This window comes from Gallinula chloropus, assembly GCF_964237585.1.
Source record: "Gallinula chloropus genome assembly, chromosome: 1".
NCBI classification, from domain to species: domain Eukaryota; kingdom Metazoa; phylum Chordata; class Aves; order Gruiformes; family Rallidae; genus Gallinula; species Gallinula chloropus.
In genome coordinates this window covers 70,841,975-70,861,699 of record NC_140085.1, presented here as the reverse complement: position 1 = coordinate 70,861,699, position 19,725 = coordinate 70,841,975, and the positions used below count along the sequence as shown (strand labels likewise).

The 19,725-nt window shown below is 40.3% G+C and overlaps 1 long non-coding RNA gene across 1 annotated transcript; it reads left to right on the top strand.

The window, feature by feature from the left end:
* The first annotated feature begins 13,111 nt into the window (after nucleotides 1–13,111).
* LOC311204974 lies at nucleotides 13,112–19,193 on the top strand. The gene is made up of 4 exons (XR_014618128.1): nucleotides 13,112–13,216; nucleotides 13,866–14,058; nucleotides 17,114–17,174; nucleotides 18,936–19,193. It is a non-coding gene; the product is annotated as an uncharacterized lncRNA (long non-coding RNA).
* The last annotated feature ends 532 nt before the right edge of the window (nucleotides 19,194–19,725 follow it).

The following is a 19,725-nucleotide window of genomic DNA, read 5'->3' as shown; positions in this document are numbered from 1 at the left end:
AAACAGTTTTGAAGTGATTGCTTTTCATAGGCATGTTTTGCTGCAAGATAAAACAAACTGCAATGTTGATTTCCTCTCAGCTGTCTCTCAATTTCATATACATATATATAGTGTGTATATATACATACAGTACATATATATATTGAGAATTACAGGTAACACTGTAAGAGAACTTTAAAAGGGCCCTAGATTAACAAATACTTATATTAGTTTGAGCATATATATATATATATATGTACACATATATGTATATAGTAGATCATAAATTCTTGGTACATTAATGAAATGTCTAAATTGTAACTACCTGTATATGTAAATTTGACCACCAAGTCTACAGCAGAGAACCTCTTCCCCGTAACGTTTCTTGGCATTTAACGCTACTTGCAAAGTCAGTGAATAACTTCTTACAGAATGCTGGGGTGAAAAGTTGGGTATTATAGCAACCATGATGAATATGCTCTTTCTTACACGGTGCAACAAGGCAGAAAGAATTAGGTTCAACTGACTCATGTTACAAGTGTTACAGCATAGAGAGATTCAGCCCCAAATTCTTCTTTTGCCCTTTCTCCCCATCCTTTGGACCTTGAAACCTTTCTGTACTTAGAAATATTTAGCAAAGACTATGGTTTTGTACTACCAGCTGACTTCTGGACTGCCTATGCTATTGGCATGGTAAGCATCTCAGTGGACTGACAAACAGCCAACGGTGGCACAGCGTGGTTGGTGTAAACAGTTACATGGAGCATCGCTCCGGACTGTGGAGTATTTTGGACTTAGGTAAATTACAACCGTGAACTTTTTGTGTGCCAACTAAAACAGCCCAAAAATATATTCCCTCCGTGCCTAGCAGTTGCAAAGAGAAAACACAGTGATCTAACTATAAATAGCAACTTAACTAAAATTAGATGGAACTGGCAGGCTCTCCTCTATGAATGGGAGCACTGTTAATATGCTCATCAGGTACTGGAAGGGCTCCAAATCTGACAAGGCATGCTACGGTGCAAACTTTCTGTGCCTGGAAAAATGAGCAGAAGTGGCTGAATGAATAGGCCCAGGGATGTTTTCATAACTGGATAATAATGTCAGAGACTGCCTGACGATGCTGATTAAATTTAAAGAGGGGGCACTGCAAGTAGGGATATTTCTCCGCATTTCTTATTGCTTTGCTTTGTTTATGCTAACAGAAAATGCTGTTAAATGTCATTAATAAAGAAATGTTGGAAATCATTTAGGGAAAAAAAATGAATACAGAGATACTCAGTAAAGCTAAACCAAGCTGGGTAACAGTGGAAATTTAAAGTATGTCACTGCTTTTGATGTTTCCATTCAGAAGTGGTTTAAGGCTTCTCTACGCTCCTACATGGCAAAGCTACTGAACAGTGAATAAAAGTATGCAGTGATGGTACAGCAGGCACTCAGTACTAATCTGCTGCCTGTTTCCCTGCAATGGAAATGCCAAAAATGCTATTTGGCTTTCTCTGGTTCAGAATAGACCCTGTAGCATAGAAAGTGCCGTTACGGTCACAAAACCGTAGAGAAACTTCAACCGCACAGATGAGAGATGCTGACCCTCTTCCTTCACGTAGAGCCACTGAAATACAATCACTTCTGCACCTGCTACCAATCAGCCTGCACTTTCACATATACTTTTTTCCTCCCCTAAAAAAAAAAAATGAAATAATTAAGTTACCTCACACAAAAGCACCTTGAGGGCATATGCTGCATTTCCACAAGGAAAGTCAGAGCAAAGTAGCTGATGAATTGTGAATTTACACCGAGCTTATTGTACAGTGTCTCTCCCATGTTGGTAAACCATTAGTTCACTTCAGTTTAATTCACTTTGAGCGTGAATTAAGTTAAGGTAATTATGGCCAGCTGACTCCTAAATGAGTGTCCATAGAGAAATTATATATGCTTGAGTTATATTCACTTTAAATTCACATCTTTTTTTGTTAATTCACTTTGACATCTTGTTCAGGACAAGCCATTGGGTATCTTGGGCTCGTGCCAAAGCACCTTGAAGATAAAGAAGGAGATTGTGAGCTAGGCTCAACAGACAAAGGAAAAATCTGTTTCTTGGAGGCCTCTAGATGAAAAACATTGCAGAAATTTTTCTGTTACACAGAGAATATATAAATGGCTCAAATATAAAATAAAGTTTAAATATAACTATGATAATTTAACTGGATCTTTTTATGAGAAGCATTAAAATTAAACATCATAGTACTTGGTCTATGCCCTTCTCAAATCTGCTTGTCAGCCATAAGGAAAACACACATTTAGCCCTATTAATCTGATCCTTGAAATGGGCTGAAATATTTGCTGTTTCTAAAGAAATCATATCTTCATATAGCTGTATCGACTTGTTCTTAATGTACAAAATTATTTAAGTTGTCCATAATTTCATTTTCATTCTGGCTTCAGGAAATAAGCCTTAAGTTATTCTAACTCCAACTGAAAAAACAATGACCCTCTGACACCGATTGTGCTCCATTCTTCCTGCAGATTTGCCACCATCACCTTAAAAAAAAAGACTGTTTCAGTGCTCTGAAGGCTTCACACAGCTGTAATGAAATGTAGGTTTAACCTTAACTTGCAGATAATGTTTTTGGCTTAGGAGAAAGTTTGGGTAAACCAGTGCTTTGAAATCTAATCCTACGGGGTTTAAAAACAAGACTGTTGTTTCTCATGGAGTGGATTTAATATTTGGGTTAACCACTTGATTAGAAAGGTTACGACCTTTGTTTATGGAATAGCTCCTGTATTTTTAGCCCAATAGGAATGAAAGCTTTGATGTACAGAGTGCTGATAGTGAAGTATGTATCTTCACTGGGGAAATGTTATGTGTCAGTTGAGGAGAAGGAATGAAGTCTAATGAGGATCCAAAGGTGCGTGTTGAGTAACTCTGTGTGTGCACGGAGGGGGAAGAAAAAAGGCTCCAAACTTGCAAAAACTTTCCCATATGAAGCAATCTATGAGTATTGCTGTAATTTTTTGGAAGACCATGTGCAAGTTTCTTAACCAGAGCAATAAACTCTGAAGAGTTACGGATAAAAGCTTCAGAAGCAAAAGTACCCTGGACTCTGAACTGCAGTCTCGATGGAAAAGGTAATTAAACAAACACTCAAAAAGGCAACTAATGAAAGCTCAAGCTCCACTTCACGATTCCAGCTGACTCTATAACCACTTTTCCTTCCCTTTCCAACTCTCCCTGAAGCGCCAGGAGCACTTTGCAGTTATTGGTGAGACAGCTGCCACTAGAGGTCAGATGTTTATCATTCTCTTCGGTGGCATTAATAACCATCAGGGCCGTGCAGTTTGAAAACGGGGTCGCTGCAAACCGACTACGATCGATTTCTTTCTTATTTATTTCCATGTAGATTAGAAATCAGAAGGGTTAGAATCTAGATAGAATTTTGTTTAAGAAATTTGGAGAGCTTGATTTCCAGTGAAAGTCTCTAATTGGTGCCTGTCTCAGTTGCACAGCCTCAAAAAACCCTGACTAGCCTAGACTATTACGGCTTTTTAGCAGTCTCCCTGGAAATGCCACTTGGTGAGATTTTGCAGGGAACGTTATGACGTGCTATGGACAAAGATAGAATTTCCTAGTGTGCAAAGAAGCTCGTTGATTTGAGTTATCTCTGTAGTTTGCACATTAGTAACAGTGATGAGGATAATTGTTAGACATAGGATTTGTACATTTTGAATCATGGGTCTTTTATGGTAATTTGTACCAGCCCAAAGTAGATGAATTGGTGACAGATCCTCCCGTCCCTCACATGCCAACAGGCTTCTGGTAGGTGAACAGTGAGATGATGTGGACCTGGCAACACAGACCCCACAGTCTGTCTTAAACCAAAGTGGCCAGAGGGATATTAGATTTGAGGAAATCAAGTCCTCATATATTACATAAAAATTGGCAACTGAACAGGCAAGTGTTTGCCTAGTGATGTGGTCTCTTACCACTGCACAAGCAAGTACCAGCATGAGTCAGCACGAGTACTGGAAAAAAAACATCTGCTTTGCCCTAAAATGAGGGATGCTGGAGAAGTACTGGTCAGTGTAGGGCTGAAAGCAAAGGCCACTGAGCTAAAGGAACTAGGAGAGAGGAGGTGACCAGCTGATGTTCTCATCACACAAAGAGCACAGGAAAACAGGCTTTGTTTCCCAGCACACTTACAATGTGAGTATGTATACAAATCTACTAAAGTATGTCCTTAATTTTTCCAGCTTGCTCCCAAGCTCTTATCAACTAGAGAGTTGGTAACAAATAAAAACATGTATAAAATTATGAAGAAAACCTAAAAAGTTTATTGGGTTTGGTCCCAATGAATGCAGTGAATATTCATACAGACTAACATGAATAGAACAATCATTCCAGGCCCACATCGCTAATCTTTTCCCAGATCATGAATATGGATATAATTTTGTACAGGATCATACCATAATGATTTGCTGAGCAAGGCTCAGAAGCTCCTAAGCAAAACCCAAGAACTTCATTTATTAGAATGAGATGTTATTTAAATCAATTAACCAACAGCACAAGGAGGTGACGTCACTGCAATTGTATCTAGCTCTCCAGAACTCCACCTATGCTATTGCACTCCCAACACCAGGTCGCCATAGGAATACTCATTAAACGATCTTAATGGTGTTGCCATCTGTAGGCCAGTGGCATGCGATGGCCTGTGCAACAGGTATTTAGTAAGCAGCCTTACAGTCTCTTGGAAACACATGCTAACTAAGGCCGGCTGATTAATGGTGTTTCTTAAAGGACCAAAACAGCCCAGCACAAGGAAGAAAACTCCTCACTTAACCTTTCATGAAACTGTTTTCATGACGTGTCCCTACTCCATAGTTCTAAGCAAACACAGGCTGTTTTGCTTTTTTGTAGAAGGTAATTTAAAAAGAAATCATCTTTGCTATCCTCCTTTTGTGAAATACAACAGTTGGGTCCAATATTTTGTCAGAAACCATTCAGTAGTTTAAAAAAAAAAGAGAGAGCACTCTAGGCTATGTGGATGTGTGGATGGAGCCCTTTGGGAGTGGGCCAACCAGGCCCAAGCGTCGCTACCACCCCACCACTTCCAACTCCTGGGTTTTGTTAGCGTTTTACTGGAGAGACTTTTCCCCAGGAAAATCTGGAGAGAATCCAGCTTCTCCTTAAAATGTATTCCACTGCTGTGTATCACCTGTAAACTGCACAGAGATGATCTTCCAAGCTTGCTCTTTCCTTCAGTTATATGTCATTTGAATTTGTGATTCAGCCCTGTACCTCCACGCAAAATTGCAGGGGACCTTAAAATCCTGTCATCTTGAGGGGTGGTAGAAATTTCTTCTCTGAAAAATTCAAAGTGTGCTGATTCCAAATTTTGGAGAGGTTCAACTTCATTATCAATTAGATAATCACAACAATTGATTAAACACCTGGCAGGCAACTTTAAAGGACCTTGCTCTCTTCTCAAGGCAGTTACCACCTTCTCTTTCCTCGCCTTTCTCCTGATTCCTATGCATTTCCATGAACAGAAAATCAAGCTCCAGAACAATGAAAGACTTATCAGAATTACAGTGCAAATCCATAGGCCAGAAATTAAAAGAAAGCTTTATAATTTTTAAGACCATATTTCCAGGAATTGCACTTTTATTCACAGAAATTCATGCCAATTTAAAATCTAGGTGTAAACCCTTTAGATATAGATATTTTCTAAAATCTTCATCACAGCATCTGGCTAACATCAGGGTGGCTGTAGAGCTCACAGGAACTCCATGATACATCGTTCAGGACACCAGTAGTTAAAAGGTTAACCTGTAAGTGTTCTGACACAAAGGAACAGAGAAGCCCAAGTCCATCTTCCCTTGATAGCTCAAGATCCTTCCAAGTTTCCTGATTAGCTTTTAAAACTTCTTTCTTTCTTCAATAACAGGATGCCTGTAGCTGCAACAGTGTTCTACAGTGAGGGAAAAAGCATTGAGGGGAGGTGCATGGCTCTGCAAAAAGATGGGGTCCACCATGATGATTTGGTTCAATGCTGCCAGAAAGGCTTCACTTTTCTTTTGGAACTTTACATGGGACTGCACTCTTAGAAGAAACAATGCTGAATATTCAGAAAGCCTTACCGCATCTCTGCCATCAGTTTTTAGAGATGGCTATAAAAATATTCACAGGCTAATTGTGAATTTTGTTGAGATTTTCATTTTTTTCCATTTAAAACAAAAAGAAACCCCCAAAAAAACCACCAACAACAAAAGCAGAAGCCACTTGGAGATGGTAGTTTCCTGGAGTTAAGTTCCCAAGAGAGCAGAGGGAAGGAAAGGAATGCAAGAATCATTTTTTTAAATTGCAGCAACTGAATCAAGACATTAAATTCATGTGGCTCCAACTTCTGGGTCTAAACATGGGGAGACTGTATCCTAAATTTCTTTATGTTGGGGCATGTTAGTCTCCCCTCTCTTCAAATGACAGATATGTTCAGTTTTGTTTCTAAAGGTTCTAATTCAGGGAAACGCACTGTAGGTTCCAAAAATCTTCCAGGATCTGCCCCAATTTCAGAAACTACAAACAATATCAGAGATGAGTTTTTGCTTCCCCTGCTGCAAAAGACCCTTTGATTAGTTCAGAAGAAAGAACAAAAATCCCAAAGCTTGGACTACTAGTCAAATGGTTTAGGATTAAGAAAGAACTGTGGTGCTACAAGTTTGCTTGGGGTTTTGAAGAGTTGGGGCAGGATTTTTGGTAGTAAAAGTATGTCTTCACCCTGGTTCAAAGGACAAATGGGTATCCTTATAAGCAGCAGAATAAAATAATAAAAAAAAGGCTGCAAGTCAGTTTATGTCCAGTTTTTTTTTTCTAATCTCTCCACCTTGTTTTTACCATGGCTTGATGCAACGTAATCACCGGTACAAAAGTCCACAGTTACTCAATGTCCATTTACTTCATGCAAATATTTTTGTTATGATAGAATCATTATTTTAGAGGATGGCACAATTGTCCTGTTACTATTTTAAACCAGTTGCTGGTATACGAAACTATTCCCAGTAGGATACTACTTTATGGTTTGCTAAAACTGCATTAAGGGTTTACTTTAGTGGTTTTGATGACTAAGTTGTTCAGATTCTGCTGTCTGGGCTATAAAGCTTTGTCTGCTTCTGACAACAGTCTTGGAAGAGAGACTGCAGTGCTTTGTTCCTACCAGAGAGTAATTTAAACAGAAAATATTTCATTTTTAGGCTTAAATAATTTCCAGGGGTATGTTCTTTGTTATTTGCACAGACAAAAATTTATAAGGATTTAAAAATTAGTTTAGGGGAAAGCATCTATTTGTGTTCTTGCAATGCTGTAAGACAAATCCAAGGAATATTTGTCAATGAGAGAAGAGTGGTTCTATTAAATCTAAGTCCTACTGTGCTTTCTGGCAAATCCGTATGTCATTTCAGTAGGTAGGCTCTCATCCTCCTTTCACACAGGTGGTGCTTGTGGAAAAGTCATGTAAACATGACTGAATGCTAAAAAGCCATTCTAAAATACCACTTGTTATACCAAACTCCCACTGGTTTATCATCAGGCCTGGCATCTCTATGATACATACTATGCATGGGTTTTATGGTTTTGGGTTGTTTTTGTAATAATAATAACAACTTTTCACAGGTTCAGAAGCACCTTGGTATATCCTGACTGTTAAAGGAAGAAATGTTTATTCTCATGAACAACTTTTCCATTTGTTTCTTAACAGTCCCAACACCTCTGTATCTCCACAGAAGAGGGGTAAGGGCAAGAAAGTCGCTTTTATTTCTGTACTATGAACTTGCCAAAAAAGCTACCTCGTTTCTTGTGCCAGCACAAGAAAAAAAATCCTAATAACACAGAGAAGAACATGGAAAGCATGGCGGTTGTTAAACCCAGTCCATGCCACAGGTAAGCACGACAGATTCAATGGGAAAGACTGGTATGGAAGAGCTGTGAGTTTCTGAAAAGCAGCAGAAGGTGAAGCCTGGTGTGTATCAGGCAAAGAGAAGCTCTATATCCAAATTGATGGGGATTCTTAGCTCCTGTTTTGTGCAGCTGTGACATGCTGTGGAGAGCATGGTGACGTGCTTACAGCAGTGACAACACAGTTTCCTTCAGCGTGCTGGAGATGTAATTTCCATTCATGCCATAGGGCTACAAAAGGTAAAAGCCCATTAGGGCTTCAGTGCGCGCTGCCTCGTGCGGGCTCTGAGTGTGTGTTGCCCCAGGTTAACACAGACATTTTGGAGGCTGAGGAGCGTTGAGTTGGGTTTTTTTTTCAATTATTCCACACATACAGTTCTTGAAAAACCTGCAGTAGGTAAACTCACTTTGACCAGTATTTAGAGGTATGGCTTGAACAAGTCATGGGCACGACCTGTCAGCGTTCTCAGCCAGCTCTGCTGTTTTCTGTGGGGCTCAATGTTGTGGTGATTACACACTGACCATGCAGCACAAGGTCTCTGTGCATACTGGCAAACGGGAAGAAGAACTTTGTTCACCCTACATGACTGCTCCTTGCAAAGCCAAGGCACTGCAGAGTTTTGGTGGTTTTGGAGCTCTTGTTTTTCTTTTTCTGAAAAGCTGTGCTTTGTTAATCTGTTTAATGCTGGAAAGATTAGTGTAAGGCAATGAGTTCTCTGGTTCTGCCATCATCTTTCTAAGTTGTGGCACAGTTTTTTGGAGGCATGTCGATGAAGGTGAATATATACAATAAAGGTATGCATCCACACTCCTAAAGCAGGGATTATAACTTTGCCTTTGTTTTTTGGTCTTCATGAGAACTGACCTCCCATCAGCTGGCTTCTAGGCTGTAGTTTTGCTGTGTTGACCACTGATATTTTTTGGTAAGGATATGGGAGGAAGACAAGAGTGGAATTCTGCTGCTTGTTGGGGTTGTTTCTTTCAATAATTTCTGTTGTTATGTCTCTTGTACACCAACATATCTGTCAATGCAGAAACAGTCACAATGCTTTTATCTCACGGAGGCCCTCAGAAATTAGATGAAACCTAGTCATTTTGCCAAGTGCTCACAGGGAATGGGATGGACAGGTTACATGGTGCTAACGGAGACCAAAGGGCAGAAGTGTGGATGGCCAGCCTGCAGTTTCTACTCACAGTTCTTCAATGGCAACAAAGTACTACTTGAAGGTCTCCATTTCTTTCCTCCACGCTGTCTCTGCATCTGGTAGGTCTCAGCAGTACATTAATTTTGCTTTTTTATATACCAGCTTCCCACTCCTGAGCCTCTGTCTGATACTGCCAGTAAAAATCAATGAAGCACGCTAAGTCCAAAGCGGCGTTAACAAAAGATACACGCCATGTCAAGCTTTCATCATGACCTTTACTGTGACCCCTGTGTTCCCCCGCTCTTCCTGGGTGTTATCTCCTGCTGTAGCACAGGCTCCTTGGGGAGCAGCTATCCCTTTATTTGCAGTAAAGCACTCTGCTCTCCCGTGATGAATAAAAAATAACAACGGTGGGTTACAGTATGCACGGCATGAAGGACGTGGCTGCCAAGAACGAAGGCTTGATCCTCGTGTTCCACAAAAAGAACGGCTCAGTGTATTTAGCACATTGCTCCAAGTGATTAAGCCAGAGAATAAAGGTGGTGTGGGTTAGGGTTTTTTTTTTCCCCTAAGGGACATAAACATTTTTTAAAAATAAGTTTTAATTCTGCTGGAGCAACAAATAACCCAATATTTACAAGCCCTGTGATGCCTTGTGATCAGGAATGGAAAAAAGATATAAAATCGTAGACTCCTGTATCAAACATATTTGCTCAGTAATCTTTTTGGTATCCAGGAGCTTATCGGAAACCTCGTATCAGGTACAGGGTGCTCTGGGTACAGCCTGTTGTTTCTCGCTGGAACAGTCCCCAGTTCAGCTGTCCAGAGTCAGAGAGCTGCAAACAGACCTGTGTTGCAAAGAAGCCTTTCCGATAGATTTCCATACGTTTGCATTATCAGACCTGTCTCTTAAGGTAGGGTTTGTCCCTTCACCACGGAGTAACTCTGCCTGGGGGCTACTTAGCGAACAGCCTTGCTGGCCTTGGGCCCACTGGTCACTATTTGACATTGTTTACAGAAGAGGAAAGCAGGGTCACCAGATTAGCAACCAAATGTAAAACTGATTTCAAAGTACATTCTCCGACAGTACAGTGCACATCTGACAAAGTTATGGACCTTTGTGAGTATCACAGAAAAACATGAAATCAACCACAATTTATCCAAAGACACCCTGACTTTCCATGAACCATGGGGACAAATAAAAGGTTAATACCTTCCAGAAGAAAACAATGTAGCTAGGTCTCAAAGGTAACTAAAATCTGACTAGATTAATTTAACATCTGTGGGTATATTTCTAAAGCGTTAGTGTAAGATATATACCAGCTGTAAAGTTTCTGCTTCTGCAGTGAAGAAACCAATGTAAGAGCTAGAAACAGAAAAAATAATGTAAAAGAGTTAGTTGTTACAAATGGGCTTTTCTAGGAATGACAGAGTTGAAAAAAGAAATCAGCACTGCATTAATGTTTTATTTTTAATCTGAGATTAATTAGGTTTTGATTAAGTACATTTTGATTCCAGTATTCCAGGTTTTTTAACTTATAGTTCACCTTTATTTTCCTGTATATAGTTTATGGGGTTGGTAGTGGATTAATGACTGATTCAAGTCTCTGCCTTTTCTCTAAGAGCAAAGGACAGTTGTTAAACTGCCTTACCTTTAACTATGTATAGGTAAAGAGTGTGCTACAAAATTAAATAAAATGCCCCAAAGCAATGAATTTTGCCCCAAAGCAATGAATCCTCAGGTAAACAGGAGCAAGAATTCTAGTATAACTATGTTGATAGCAGTTAACGAAGGGTTGGCTAATCAAATTTTTTAAAAAAAGCTTGCTAATTGAATAGGGTTGTAAGGACTGATCTAAAGACAAAAGGAAAGGACAGTGGAGGCTTGTTAAGAGGAGCCTTGCCCCAATCAAGGGATTTGAAGAGCTGGGGGTGGAAGCAAAGAGCAATACAAATAATACTGGAGCAGAGGGAAACCAGATGACCCAATAATGATATCAACTGCTCCCCAGATGACCCAATAATGATATCAACTGCTCCTTGATCTATTTTTAAATACCCAAAGCCAGTGGCCTTTACCACTTTCTTCCAAGGTGTGGTTTAACAAGTGATGTAATGCTTTACAGTTGTGAGGGGGAAGATCTCCCTTCCTCCTGCCTTCCTCTGAGGTCCTCTCCTCGTCCTTGTGCCTGCTCTCCTGTTCGGTGGCTTCTGACTGAGTCAAGTCAACTCAACTCATTAACCTTCAGAAAACTCCCCAGTCTCTTTGGAAGGTTAGTGAGTCACATTTCTATCTGAGAAATCCTAAAGCCCACAGGAGGTAAATGGTGGAGCCCATGCTTGAAAGAAGGGTGGGAGGAAGGGATGGGATGATGGGATGTTCTGTTTACAGCAGTGCTGCGTAGCTGCCTCGATGTTACCCAAAAGATCACTCTGTTGCCAGAACACCATAAAATAGAGTTCACTAGCCTGTGACACCTGGGATTGAGGATTTCTTCCTGACTCGATTTCCAGGCTTATATGATCCTATGGTATTACCCTTAATAAGAAAACAAAGATGTATTTTCACTTTAGGGTGTAGTTAGAGCTTTACTAAGTTGAAAAAAGCAGCTTGGGTTTCCTTTTACTTAGACTAAAGTACTTGTCTTAGAGCACAGTAATAGGTAATAGCTAATCTAACTGTAAAATCTGAAGTGGAGAGACACCACTTGTAATTCTACTGCCAAGTAATTAGGTGATGTCAGCACACTCACACCCTTGGTTAATCTAACCTCACTTACCCTATAATAACATAACAGTGTCTTGCCTTCATCCTATTTCTTCAGTGGTGCAGGTAGCTCACTCTACATGTGTTGCATTAAACATTCATGGCCTTTTTGGTTGCAGAGTTTGGGGGATTTTTTGCTGGTGGGGGTGTGTGGAGTGGTGAGAGAGATGACAAACCTGCTGACATGTGGGCAGAATGTGGACATGCTGACATTATCTTTTACACAGCTTCAACAAGTAAACTCCCAGAATGTAAACATTTTAAGATGAGACATACAGGGTAGGTATACAAACAAGACCCTATTTTTTTTCCTTTCCAGATTAAATAGGAATAAATTGGAGGTATACTTAGCTATCGGATGCATTTGAAAATCCTCGTCTGGACATTAAACAAACATTTGTAATGCTGAACCCCAGGATAAACAGCAAATATTTTGTGTTCCTCAGCAAATATTTGCAGAGTTACAGGCAGATGAATTAGGTAATCAAAGAAACTGGAAACAGGGAGCGTGATTCAAAATAGATGCAAACCTCTACGATATAGCTCTAATTAGACACTCCTGTGTCATTCTGCTTTTGGAATGGCATTGGTGATCCACTTGGCCCCACTGTTGAGTCTCCTGGTGGGTTGGGAACTTGTCAAAGCAGGGAGCTTTGACAAAAAAGGTACGCCAGCCCTGAGAGGTGGGCAGCTGGCAGGAGACCAGCTTTTGAGTAGCTCCCACTTCCCTTTCAAACATTACGAATTTGGTCAGCCAGTTTCTAGACCCAAATGTAGCAGCAGGCTGAGTGTTACCTCAAGCCATAAACAGGAGGTAAAAAAGGAGAAAAGAAGGGAATGAAAATACACAAAATTAACGATAATTAAAAAGGGGGGGGGAAGCCCTTTAAAATAACTAAAATTAAACATCGGGTGACACTGGTACACAGAAAAGCAGATTTCAAAGGCCAGCTGCTACTTGTAGAATTCCTTGCTGATCCTTTTTTTTCTAGCCATATATCCAAATTCTTATTCTGGCTCTCACTGCACTAAGAGTGAGTGAATGGTCTGAGAAAAGATGGTTTCTTTGTGTTTTGTTATTAATTGGCAAGACATTAGCTTAGGGATTATGATGAGAGGAAGAAATACTTAGAAAATACGCTGGATATTGCAAATATTATAGGAAAACTTTGGAAAACATACAGGATTTGCTTTCAGCTCTGAACGCAGCAATTTTTATTTCTTGCAGGTTCACTATCAAACTGTTTCCGTGGGGTTTCCAGAAATGAATGAAGCATTTCAGGCACAGTTTCACTGAAGAGAGACAGGTCTAACTGCGCAAGGATCTGTCATGTGCAATCTTGTTTACTTCTGCCTGTTTGCTAACCTCCAACTTCAGTGAGTCACGGTATTTTTACTACCATGCTATCCATTCCATAGGCTTTAACACACTCCTCCACTTAATTATTAACAAAGTCCAAAGGTATCCACCCCTCTCCCACACAGATCTTCCAGCTAAACACAGCTCCGTAACCTCTTCTTATTTAAAATCATTCTTTAGGTTTTGGATAAATATGGGGTTAGTGGTTGAGGCTTTTCATGTTGCTGAAATGATGTCCTTTCCCAGTTCTCCAAGCTCAGAAAGCTTTCGGTGTTAGGGCTCCTGCTGCTGCTTACATTCCTGATGTCCAAACAACTAGGGCTTGCCTGAGCTACAGTCCTTATAGACATCTCCTGGTTTCACTCCTTGTAATCCAGTCGAAAAATCACCTCCTTTTCCAGGATTCCACATAGTCACCTTCCAACTAAAATAAGCCCTACGCTCTCCTTATTCCTTGGATCACTCCCCACAGTCATCTTCTCTGTTTCTTCAGTCAGGCTTGACTGTGGTTTGATGCCAGGCTGGTTTCAGAGGTGATGCAGGTGGGGGGAATTCAGGCAGCACTCCCTCATCGCTGCACGATGCTTGCTCTGGGAAGTGGGGAGCTGTGCCGTGAATTAGGTCAGGAAATACTTTTTATTTCTCACTGCTTTTATTATATTTCAGCTGACCAGGTCACCTGACCTGGTTCACAGCAAGGCCCTGCAAAGAGCTGGAGCCAGGAAAATTGAGAGGGAGTGAAGTACCTCAGAAGGGCAAAAAAGGTGGAACTGGGTGTTGGGATGTTTCTGAAGCCACAGGACCGGAAAACTGTGGCCCTTCTGCTACTGGCTGGAGACCAGCCTCCCTTCAATTTCTCGTGAGTAACAAGCTTGTTAATATGTCAGTAAATCTGCACGTGTCTTCAAAACTCATCTGACCTCACTCTCCTGTTTACTTTTGCTGTTATTTAATGTCTTGTTTGCAAACTCTTTTATCAAATACTTTACACAATTTTAGAAGTAGCCTTGCTTTAAAAATTCCAACTCGGATTCAGTTATGAAGTTCATATTCACACAGCAAAGCTGACCAGTGTAAACAGTACTGAGAAATATTTGAGTGAGACCATGCACAAGGCGTGAAGGAAAAACTGGTACCTGAAAAGCAACAGCGTGAGTGTATGTGCCTTGCTTTTGTTTAAAGGTCAGACTTGTAGACAGGCAATTGATTGAGCAAAGAGCCCAGAAATTAAATATCTGACTGTTCTTCATACAAGGCAGTTCGAGTGTACGCTCGGTTTATCAGTTGTGAATACTGGAAAAGCCTGGGTGTAGCACAGTGAGTGTTAGTCATGGCCTGGAAACAGGGTAGGAAAACAATTTAAGCAGAATAGTTACTCAGCTAATTGCTTTGACTAAGTCTCAGATTTACACACCCTAGAACCCAAACTCAAAATTTTAACTTGATTGTACGAAACGATTGTACTTGGCCTTTCTCCAGGATGGGGAGGTAGGAATCTCCAGCACTTTGTAAAACTGCATTTGCAGTAGTACAAGTGAACAGGAAAAGAAATTGCTTGCATTAAGGATCTTGGAGGACTGCAAAGCTGTGATTAGATGAGCTCTGGAAAAAGCATGGGAGTGGATACGAAGTAGCAGTGCTGCCAGGTGCGCATCCTACTTGCTTGCCACTACGGCTCTGAAAGCAGCAGGCGACCTGTGCTTTGCCTTTAATTGCCTCAGTTAAAACAAACAAACAAACAAACAAAACCCCAAACCAAACCAGCTTAGCTTTAAACTCACCTTCAAAAGCCACTGGACTTTGCACCAAAACAAATACACACACACCTGATTAACATTGACTATCCTTGGGAGCTCTGGCAATAACATAACTTTTAAAATCACTATATCTACTTGCTAGATAAACATGCTTTGATGCATTAAGAACTTGGTCTGAAGTGTACATGCTTAGTAGTAGGGAGGCAAACATAAGTTCCAACTTCAGTTTTAATTTCTGCACACGGACTGAATTATTTACAAAGATATGAAATCACGGTGAGCTGACATCTACATGGTAATTCCTTCTTGATATCTGCATAAAACATGAGCTCAGATACTGCTAAAGCTTAGATTAAGGCTACAGTAAAGCCAGACAAGAATAAATAAGTACTGATGGAAGCACGCTGGGAGAATTTGCCAGTAACAGTGTAAGCTAACCTTGGCATGCATGGGAATTCATACGTGCTGCAGAGGTATGGAGGAGCAGCACACGTTTAAGAGAAAACCAAGCAGAGGTTGCTAATAACTCTGTTAAGAAACACGATCCACCATCCATTCATTCTTGCTTCTGTGTTCTGACATGTCATGCTAATGCACAGGCTCTTCAGGGAAAGGGAGGATTTTCTGCATGATTATTACGGGATAGTGGAGAGAGCACAGGGTATTACAGGAAAGGAGGGCCGGGACATGAGAGGATACGTCAGAGAGGGGTACAGAGTTGACATAAATAGTAAAGGGAATTGAGATGCAGCGTAAAATACAGCTTTAGCTGGAGAAGGGGGAAGAATGAAGGCCAAAAGAAATGTTGCAATAGTCAGCTAATGAATAAGATATGAATCACAGTTATGGTGGTGATGACAGGGAGAGATTTTATAGAAGTCGCCCAAGAAGAGAATATCAGTGAGACAGATAAAACACCGAACGTGAAACTGAGGTTGAGGGAAAAGGGGCAACAAAGAAAGACTTCGTTGAGCCAACAGAGCAAAAGTAGGAAGAACTAAGAAGCCTGGGCAAGAAAAGACACTATTTCTTTGAAACAGGAAACATTCAAATAGTATTCAGTTCAAAGGACTGGAAACATGGGGATCAATAAATGAAAATTAATTAGCAATTGAGAATTAATGTATAGCACATCTATTTCCAAGGATAATAGGGGGGAAAAGGTGCATATAGGCAGAAGCAGTTATCCCTTCAGTCACACATCATGGCAAGTACCATGTGCATCAAAAGAAGGAAGGAGCAAAAAAAGACCCCAGGAACAACATTTCTCCCTACTTCAAGATACTGAGCAGTGATTTGTTTCCTTAAAATCTGTCATACTAAGCCTAACTGATTTTTTAGCAGTTCTCAGAGACTAAAGGACCATAAATAAACCTGCCAAATCCTGCCGAAATCTGGTAATACAGTGTCCAGTACAAAAAGAGATGTACAGGAAACGAATCTTACACTGGAAGAAGAAATAATTCAGATGAGGAGTGTGTGTGTGTGTGTGTGTGTGTGTGTGTGTGGTTTAGGAAAGAAAAGCCCACTTGAGTTTTGAAAGCAACTGCTTATCCCCATAAACTGTTCTCAAGGTAATAGTTCCCTGTCCCTGAAGCATGGGCTCCCCCTCAGAAAAAAGCTTTGGGCTGCACTGTTTTCCCCCTCGTTACTGCAAGAAAGGTGCTCGCTTGGTGCTCACGGTTTTTCTTTAAAGGACTTTTTAATTAAAATGGAGAAATGAAACATACTGACATTAATAATGAGGGGGGAGGAGGAAGGGGAGAGAGAACTGTTACATTAAAAAAATGCTGATTCAACAATTCTTGATGCTGCTGCCAGTCATATAGCTACCCATAGTGACTGACAGCACCAGCATAAAAAGAATATAGGTTATTAGAGTAATTCTAAATATTTTGGGTTAAGAAGGGTTAAGTTCTTTAATATGAGGGTCATAGATCACTGGAACAGGTCGCCCAGAGATGTAGTGGAGGCCCAGTGCCTGTGGACATTCAAGGTCAGGCTTGATGGGGCTCTGAGCAACCTGATCTAGTGAAGATGTCCCTGCTTACTGTAGGAGGTTGGACTAGATGGCCTCTAAAGGTCCCTTCCCACCATTCTATGAGTCTATAATTGATAAGTTTAAAGCACCATCATCTTACATTCAACTGTTCTTAGTCTTTTTGATACAGGAAGACACACAAACATCTGGAAACTTTGACCTTGACATTTTTCACTCGTAAGTAAAGAGTAATGAGCAAAGTAATTTTCAAATATGGATAGAAATAATCTGAATGACTGAGTCCTCCATATTTTACATTGATGGGTTGGCAGGGTAAGTGAATATTAAATATAAGCAACAACTTTAGTTGCTTCTTTTGTTGGGAAATCAAATCCCATTTTAGATTTAAAAAAATAAATCAAATGTCTAAATAGCTTTGTGAAACATTAGACTTGTGTAAACCTGCAACCTGCATCCTGGTTCTATCCAAAACCTGTCATACTAAAATGAGGCTGACGAACCTCATATGATTTATCTTAAAATGTTTTCATTTACCACCTCCAGTCTTAGAGCTTTGTTACAATCCAGGAGATAGATGTGCATCTAAAAACAAACAACTTGCGAAACAAACCTGCCCTAAAACCAACAACAAAGCAAAGACATTTTGGTTAACAAGGCCACTGTGCTGGGATGGGGCTTCGTAATGACAGGTCAGGAGGGATAAATCTCACAGGTCTCCTCTGTTTCACCAGTTTGCTTGGCAGTGGGGTCTTTTCTTTTCTTCAAGGAGGTTGATTTGGTGAGAGAGAACTGCTCTTTTAATAATTTTCATACTGTGTGTGCTTGTAGCCCACGTATTAAACAAATCAGATGTAATCATCTCCCGTTCATTATCACATGAGACTTTTGCCTTTGACTTGTTTTGACCAGGCACAAATGGTCAGGATTCATCATGCAGAAAATTACATGCAAAAAGTCTTAAATTATGCTCAAATAGTTTTCTATATTTCTGACAGTGGCCTCTGTTCATAAACCTTGTTCTCTCATGATAATTCAGCCTCTTCTTTTAAGGAGAGCAATTCATTAGCATTGAAATAGTTTTCATGTAATACCTGTTAGTTTAGCAAAACTTCAGTTGTGACAAAAAAAGAAACAGGACCATACGGATGTTATTTCAGCTTATAAAATGCTGGGAATGATGCTTGGCCTCTGCAGTTCCTGTTCAGATAAATACCTAAATGGGAAGGCTCTATTTTACTTATTAAATCAACTATGTCAGGAAAGTCTTTCATGACGACCCAGCAAAACCAAGGCACATTGTCTGTTAAAAAAAATCTCTGTCATCAGATCAGCAACAGAAACCACAGCAAATATTTGAGCACGAGGACATCCCACTTCCTGCCTTTTACCTGTAGTTGGAGGAGGTGTTGGCGAATGCACTGCCAATTTCTGCTGTCCATTTCCCAGACTTCTGAACCAGTCCCTGCTGCCCTGGATCTGCTCATCTGCTTCCACAGAATTGTTACAAGAGACTCTGTTATCTGGCCTTTAAATCAAGGGAAAAGTGGTTTTGTCTGACAAGTGAAAGCATTTTGTGACAGAAATGACATGCATGGTCGTGGAGACCTCTGATAAAGCCAGCTGGCTACTGGAAAGATGGACAATAAACGACTGCACAAGTCTGTCTGCTTGTCTCACAACTGTTGAGCTGTTAGGCAACAGTAATATGGCTATTGCATATTAACAGAATATAACACTAATTAAAGCTTATTTCAGCTAAACCCCTAGTAAATAATCTCTGATTTCTAAAAGCTTGCACATTTAAATGGCTAATGGATGTTTATGATGTTTAGTGTGTTATTAAGATTTGAACTGCGATACAAATTTACGCAATCCAGTCAGTAATCGACACTTAAAAAACACTTTTGGTACAAAAAGAATCAGCATGGTCTCTCCAAGTATTTTAACTGTGGAATATGTTCTCCTCCTTCACCACAGATGCCTTCTGCAACACCAGCCATTTTTATGGACAAAATGCATGCAACTTCTTTAGAAGAAAATACTTCCAAAATAGGGATTAAGAAGCTCTTCTCCTTGTCTGGGATAGCAGTGTCATCTTTGCTGACCATGCTGTAGATGGAATAGCTATGATTTTGGTTATCAGCAAGTGTGGGATGGGGAACTCACAGCTTGTAAACAGGAAACAGCCCACAACTCATTTTAAATTCCAATAAATATTTTGTGTTTTTAACTGTGCCTTTGGGACAGCATTAGTGTGTGAGCCAGGAAAAGATGTATGAAACATCTATTTGCCCCTCAGAAAAGATAGCTGAGCTTGACAACTAGGATAAAGCCTAGACAGCGTGGCATGCTTCTCACTGGCAAAGGGAAGGCCCTGGTGTGATGAACACCACAAAATGTGCAAATTCCCAAGGCAAAAGCCTGCAAACATACCAAGAACTTATTTTTGAGAGTTGTAATACACTTCCTGTACAATGCCACCTCGGGGACCAGCACTACAAGTCCATGTGCAAACAGACCTCCTAAATTCAGCCTGAATGTTGGAAAACTCAAAGGCTCATGGAAACTCCAAGGCAAATGTCCTCACTCTCCACAGCTTCCTTGCAAAGCAAGAGGTGAAACAGTTTTAAGATCTGGTCATATATGCAAAGAAAACTAATATATATATTTGTAACTGCACAGAAGATTATTCTGTTCATTTATATTTTGGGGGGAGAAAGGAAAGAGAAGGGAGGAAACAAAGCGAAGTCAATGAAAAAACTCATCT